The sequence below is a fragment of the Mustela nivalis genome, assembly GCF_964662115.1.
Source record: "Mustela nivalis genome assembly, chromosome: 9".
NCBI lineage: Eukaryota > Metazoa > Chordata > Mammalia > Carnivora > Mustelidae > Mustela > Mustela nivalis.
The window spans coordinates 69,339,637-69,347,356 of record NC_139028.1 but is presented as its reverse complement, the minus strand read 5'-3'; positions in this window follow the sequence as shown (position 1 = coordinate 69,347,356).

Below are 7,720 nucleotides of genomic sequence, written 5' to 3'. Positions count from 1 at the left end.
TCCATAATCCCACCCCCTTCTTCCAAACCCCCTCCCCCGCAGCAACCCTCAGTTTGTTTTGTGAGATTAAGAGTCACTTATGGTTTGTCTCCCTCCCAATCCCATCTTGTTTCATTTTTTGTTTGTTTAAGACATATTTATTTATTTGAGAGCAAGAGAGAGAAAGTGGAGGGTGGCAGGTAGGGGTAGAGGGAGATCAAAGAGAGAGACTCTCTGGCCAGCTCCCTGCTGAGTGTCCTGCCTATAAAGCCTGGGGGCAGAGCCTCAGGTGACATTCAGCACATGCATATATATGCCTATCCTTTCCCTCTAACCTTGGATCTTGTTGAAGAAAAGCTAAAAGTTGCCTGGGTGGCTCAGTTGATTAAGCATAGTGATGGGGTCTTGAACTCAGGGTTATGATTTCAGGGTCATGAGCTCAAGTCCCAAGTCGGGCTCCATGCTGGGTGTGGAGTCTGCTTAAGATTCTCTCTCTACCTCTGCCCCTCCTCTCCTCAAAAAACAAACAAACAAAAAAACAAAAAAAAACCTGAAAATATTTTTGTCTCAGTGTTGATTGATAGCTAGTCATTCAATATTACTCTTTTATCTTTTGCCATTTATTGTCACCAAGAAGTCAGCTATCAGTTGTTGCTGTTTTCTATGTAATCTTTATTTTTCCTCTAACAGTATTAAAGATTTCCTTTCATTCTGATGCTTTGCAGGTTCATTGTGAAATAGATAGATGGGGCACATGATCTGTACTCTGTTTGGACCGAGGAATACACTTTTAATTTTTTTTAAAAGATTTTATTTATTTATTTGACAGAGATCACAAGTAGGCAGAGAGGCAGGCAGACAGAGAGAGAGGAGGAAGCAGGTTCCCCCACTCAGCAGAGAGCCCAACACGGGGCTCGATCCCAGGACCCCGGGATCACGACCTGAGCTGAAGGAAGAGGCTTTAACCCACTGAGCCACCCAGGTGCCCCATATTTTGTTTATTTGAGAGAGAGAGTGCGTGTGCACACACACAAGTGGGGGTAGGGGCAGAAAGAGAGGGAGAAGCAGAGTTCCCACTGAGCAGGGAGCCTGATGTGGGACTCCATCCCAGAACCCTGTGATCATGATCTGAGCAGAAGGCAGATGCTTAACCAAGTGAGCCACAAAGACACTCCAGGAGTGTATTTTTAGTCTAAAGATTCACATTCATCTGATTGTGAAATTTTCAATTTTTATCTCCTGTGATTTTTTTTTATTTCCTCTATTAGATTCTTTTTCATTCCTCTATTAGATTCTCCTATCAAATAAATATCCTTCATGCTTCTTTACTGCCAGTTCACAATGTATATGTTAAATTATTTATCCCTTCTTCTTCCATTGTCCAAAACCAGCCTTATTGACCCCAACCGACAAAAGTGTTGAGAATTTGGGGAGCAGGTGAAATTTGGGGCAAATATCCTGGCCCCATGCTTGTTGTACTCAGACCAGTCTGCTTCACTTCTCAACATCATGGTATCACCCTTCACTTCTGGGACTACAAGCCCCATCACCCTTTCTGGGCTGCCCAATACTGCTCCAGGTAGACGCTCTTGTGGGTCCTCCATAGACAGGGACCTGAGTTGATTAAAGATTGCATTGGTTCCCTTTCACTACTCATGCTTTCTCTGGCCTCCTTTCTCTTCAGAGGCCCTACTAAGCCTTTGCAACTCTGTGCAGCTTCTAAGCCATAAATGGCCTCAGTGAAAAAAAGTACTGGATTTAAACTTAGAAGTTTTTATCCTGGCTTTGCATTTACCATCATCATAACAAATTACTATTATAATAACATCTATTATTTATTACTTGCCTGAGATGTGCTTATTTTCTAAGCACATTATACATATTTCTCACAAAGAGTCTATAAAGCAGTATTATTTTTCCTATTTAATAGATAAGGCTTAGAGATCTATAAAACACAAAGAAATCTCTGGTGAAAACAAAAACCTTTCTCTCCTCTTCCAGAAAAGTATTTCCTGAAGTGTTGTCAGGGGATCTGGGTCAAAACTATTTTCATAATAATACGAGATTTTATTTTCCTCTTGTACTTTGATTCTCTCAGGAGTGTGCAGTACACCAGATTAAATTCAGAAGCAGAATAAGAATCCATGTGTCTCTATTTAGCCAGACATTAAGGAGAATTACAAAAAGGCAAAACAATGTTACTCTTCTCCCTAATATTTTTACATTTTGGAAAATATAATTATTTTTCTATGTAAACATATTATTTATGTTTGAACATGTAATGGGCTTAGTGTTATCATTTGAAATAATAGGAATTTCTTTTAAGTTCTTAGTTTTTACTTCTGATACAGTAAATATTTGTAGATATAAGTCACATAAACAAAGATCCATGGGGTCCTCAATAATTTTTAAGGCTATAAAGTAGTCAAAAGATAAATAAAATAAAATAAATGGAAAACCACTATCCTAGAGTAATATTACCTTAATCTCCAGCAATAAACATATTTGTGATTTCTTCCACATTTTCCTTTTTTCTCCCTAGGCATAGAAAAGGAAAGGAATATTAACACACATACACATACATATCTCTTTCCCTTACAAATAGAAATATCTAGACAGCTGATTTTTTTCTTTACTTATATTTCTGTTATATGTTTGGTACATTTTACATCAATTCTTCAAGAAGCTCAAAATCTTGTATGAGAGGCAGGGTATAGAGATCACAAGGGAGGAAGAGAGGGGCCAGAGTGTCAGAGGGTCAATGAACGAAGGGTTCGTTTTGGTGAGAGACATAAATTTAGTGTGTGTTGGATCTGAATTACTTGTTTCTCGAATCATTATCCAGCAGTCAACTTGTAGTTTAATAAATGGTCTTTTCTCAGTTCTTCTGTGACACTGATTGTTTCATTACACAGTTTTAAGAGTTCTAATATGTCCCAAATATTTCTTATATTCCTTGGTAGCGCTGGAAGCCAAGCATTTCTAATCTGTGGTGGAATGGGCCTTTCACTGCTCTTTCTAAGTTTTGTGATTGTGGGATTTGTTCGTTTTTCATGTGAAATTTAGAAGCATTTTGTTGTTTTTTAAGCTCAAATTTTGTTGGAGTGCTAATCAGAATTGTGCATAACTTTTAAATTAACTGTTGGAAAATGACCTGATCAGTTTGGCATTTGTAACACCTGTGGATGTGACCACGAACAGCATATGAAAGAGGATTTGAATCTGTTTTTATGGGAAACTCTTCAAGCTCTGCCTTACAACCCCATGCGTGCCCTTCCTTCACCCCAGTCTATTCTCTTGCTCTTTTGAATATGCTTTAATGTAGACCTTTGGCCCTGAATTTTGTTCTTTTTCCCTTCCTTTTCTTTTTATTATTGGTTACATCCTTTCAGTTCCTTGGTTTCCGGCCTGTGTTCCCTGCAAGGTGCTGTATTTTTCTCCTCATTACTTTGATTCTATTATTTTAGACTATTTGCCAGGCTCTCCTGTTTTCCTCTTCCGGCTATAGATCCTAGAACTGCAGCCAGAACTAACAGATATTTTTTCTCCTATTAACCGGCTTGCTATATTTGCTAAAAAAATTTGTTTATGTTTATCAAGGTTTTATTATTTCCATTATACAGTATATATTGTTACTTTATTCCAACATCTTTACATGTTTGTGCATGTGTGTGTGTACTGTGTGTATGTGTGCATGTGTGTGCATATTAAAGAAGGGCTTTTCTTGTTTAGATTTTCCATTTAGTATTAATACATTAGAATATTATTGATTTTTTTTTGGCAATTGACATGTCTTCCCCATTAAAAAATTAGGCAATTACTCTTTGCCCATTGTTGGAAATTTTATAATATGCAGTTATTAGCTACAGATAATAAAACATTGTTTCAGTCTTTTGAGTATTTATTGCCCTCATTTATGGGAGTAAGAGAACATAGCATTACTGGCCAGACATGATATTCACAAGAGTGAGCTTGGTGTTACTGATGATGACAAAGCACCTTCATTAGCAATGTGGGCTACAGAGGTACATGCAATCAGTGGACCCAAGAGACTGATTAATGCACACATGTGAGATGCTCACTAGAGACTTCTGGAAACAACAGAAGGAGAATTTGCAGAGTGGGAAATGTGTAATGGTAGGTGAGGACTAGAGCCAGAAAAATCTCGTTTATTACTAGATTCTCTTTATTACCCTTGATATGCCCCTAGACCTTTGCAACCAGAAGAATATAAAGTAGACAACATCAATTACAAAAGTATACAAGATTTGAATGTTTATGATTAAAGTGAAAAAAGGAAGAAATATAAAACCTTTTGCAAAAAGGAAGGCAAAAATACTCAGTAACTCCAAAGATGAAGTTATATCTCAAATCTCAATCCTAGAGAAAGGATTCAGACAGGTGAGGAACAACTCACAGACCTGAACATTAATTTAAAGGCAATGATAAAGATTAGTGTTCCCAGACTTTTGAATTTCACAAATTGAATTTTTCCTCCTTTTTAAAATTTCAAGGACTGGGGCGCCTGGGTGGCTCAGTGGGTTAAGCCTCTGCCTTCGGCTCAGGTCATGATCTCAGGGTCCTGGGATGGAGCCCCACATCGGGCTCTCTGCTCAGTGGGGGGCCTGCTTCCCTCTCTCTCTCTGTCTGCCTCTCTGCCTGCTAGTGATCTCTCTGTCAAATAAATAAAATCTTTAAAAAAAAAATTTCAAGGACTGACATAGCATTGGCATCTTTCTATTAAGCCAGGTAATAATATTTTCTTTTTAAGTTACCATTTTTTCACAAAAGGACAAGCATTCTGTAACCAAAACTTTAGGAGTAACACACCCTAATAGTTTTGTAAATTGAATACACTTATCTATATTACAAACTAATTAAATTTTCCCCGTATTTCCAATTAGCCAGAGATACATGCAAATTTTTTTCTTTTTTCTTTTTTTTTTAAAGATTTCATTTATTTATTTGAGAGAGAGAGAGAGAGAGAGAGAGAACATGAGAAGGGAGAGGCTCAGAGAGAGAAACAGACTCCCCAAGGATCAGGGAGTCCAATGCGGAACTTGATCCCAGGACTCTAGGACAATGACCTGAGCCGAAGGCAGTCACCCAACCAACTGAGCCACCCAGGCACCCAATACATGCAAATTTCATCAGAGACTGGCACTGGCCTATTGACTAGTGTTGTGATATCACACTAGGAAGATAGTAAATGTATTTTACACCTGTACGGTATGGATACTAACCAATCAAAATGAACATCACAGCTAGAATGGATGTTAACCATACACAATGGGGTGCAAATATAACCTGAAGCCTATCACAGATCTAATCTATTCTGTGCATAATTGCATTATTCAAGGAAATGTGGGAAAATTTAAAATAAACCACAATCATGAAACTAAGAAATGGACCTATAACAATTTTCATGAGTTTTTTAAGACAAAAACAAAAACAAAAACAAAAACCATGACTGAGGGTTTTAGAGGGGAAGGGGTTGAGGGGATGGATGATCCCAGTGATGGGTATTAAGGAGGGCATGTATTAGATGGAGTACTGGGTGTTATATGTAAACAATGAATCTTGGAACATTACAGCAAAAACTAATGATGTATTGTATAGTGACTAACAACACAATAAAAATTTTAAAATAGATAAACACACACACACACAAAACCCATGTATCCTAGAGTTTGAGAGAGATTTAATATGTCTTCTATCATCAGCATCAAAGAAAGATAAGAGTTACCAATATGTTACCTAATATTTCAGATTACAAATTCAAAGAACTTGAACTACATGCAGCTAGGATGAGAAGAGACCTAACATTCAAAGGTGGGAAGAAAAGAAGATATTTACTTCCATAACTTAAAGATTAGAGGACCAAAGAATCTGGGAGAATACTTATAGAACACTTATGGGATATGTTTTCTCACCATAGATCAATTATCTTGCTAAGTTGCTGTTCTCTTTGAAGGGAGAAGAAAAACATTTCCCAAACCACAGTAACAGAAAATACCATGCCTCTGGTGAATACTGTGATTGATTGATTGAGCTGGTTTTATGAAGAGGTACACACTGAAAAGATAAATAGCTAACATCTTAACATGGGCGGGCTAAAAAGAGACAATTGTGGGGTGCCTGTGTGGCTCAGTCCATTAAGTATCTGCCTTCAACTCAGGTCATAATCCTAGAGTCCTGGGATCGAGTCTTGCATTGGGCTCCCTGCTCAGTGGGGAGTCTGCTTCTTCCTCTGACCTTCTCCCTTCTTGTGCTGTCTCTCTCTCTCTCTCTCTGTCAAATAAATAAATGAATAAATAAATAAAATCTTTAGAAAAGACAAACAATTGTGAAGTACAAAATGCACTTCAGCAACTATAGTGCTCCATAAAAGGTTTTAAGATCATTGAGAAATCACAAGGAAAACTAGATGTCGGTAGGTATCAGAGCAGTAAAAGAAAAAGAGCTAAATAGTAAATCAAAATAAAACAAAACTCTAGTTCTCCAGAAGGTCATGCGAGGTTTTTTTTTTTTTTTTTTTTTTTAAGACTATTTTTTTAGAGCAATTTAAGATTCACAGCAAAAGTGATGGGAAAGGACAGGGATTTCCCATACAGCTCCTGCCTCCACTCATGCATAGTGTCCCACTGTCAAAATCCTCTGCCGGAGTGATACATCTGTTACAACTCATGAGCCTACATTGACAAGTCATTGTCACCCAAAGTCTATAGTTTACATTACAGCTAAGTCTTGATGTTGTACATCCTAAGGGTGTAGACAAATATTATAATGACATGCCCCCAACATTATGATATCATACGAAGTATTTTCACTGCCCCCAAATCCTCTGTGCTCTGCCTATTCATTCTCAACCCTTGGCAACTACTCATTATTTTTACTGTCTCCATAGTTTTGTCTTTCCAGACTGGCATATAAATGAAATCATACAGCAGAGAACCTTTTCAGACTGGCTTCTTTCACTTACTCATATGGATGTAAAGTTCCCCCATGTATTTTCATAGCTTGATTGTTCATTTGTTTTTAGCATTTAATAATAGTTCATTGTCTAGATGTACCAGTTTCTTTGTCCATTTACTTACTGAAGGACATCTTATTTGCTTCCAAATTTTGGCAGTTATTAATAAAGCTGTTATAAACAGCTGTGTGCATGTTTTTGTGTGGATGAGTTTTCAGCTCCTTTGGGAAGATACCAAAGAATGTGACTGCTGGGTCTTAGGGTACGAGTATGATTAGTTTTGTAAGAAACCATCGAACTACCTTCCAAATAGCTGTACCATTTTGCATTCCCCCCAGCAATGAATTAGAGTTCCTCTGGTATAGCCAAATTATGGAAGCAGTCCACATGTCCATCGATAGATGAATGGATAAAGGAGATTTGGGGCCCCTGGGTGGCTCAGTGGGTTAAAGCCTCTGCCTTCAGCTCAGGTCATGGTCTCAGGGTCCTGGGATTGAGCCCCGAGTCAGGCTCTCTGCTCAGCAGGGAGCCCCCTCCCTCTCTCTCTGCCTGCCTCTCTGCCTACTTGTGATCTCTGTCTGTCAAATAAATAAATAAATAAATAAATAGAATCTTTTAAAAAAAGAGGAAGAAGATTTGAGATACACACACACACACACACACACACACACACACACACACACACACCAGAATATTACTCAGCCATAAAAAAGGACAAAATCTAGTCATTTCCAATGACAAGGATGGAGCTAGAAAGTATAATACTAA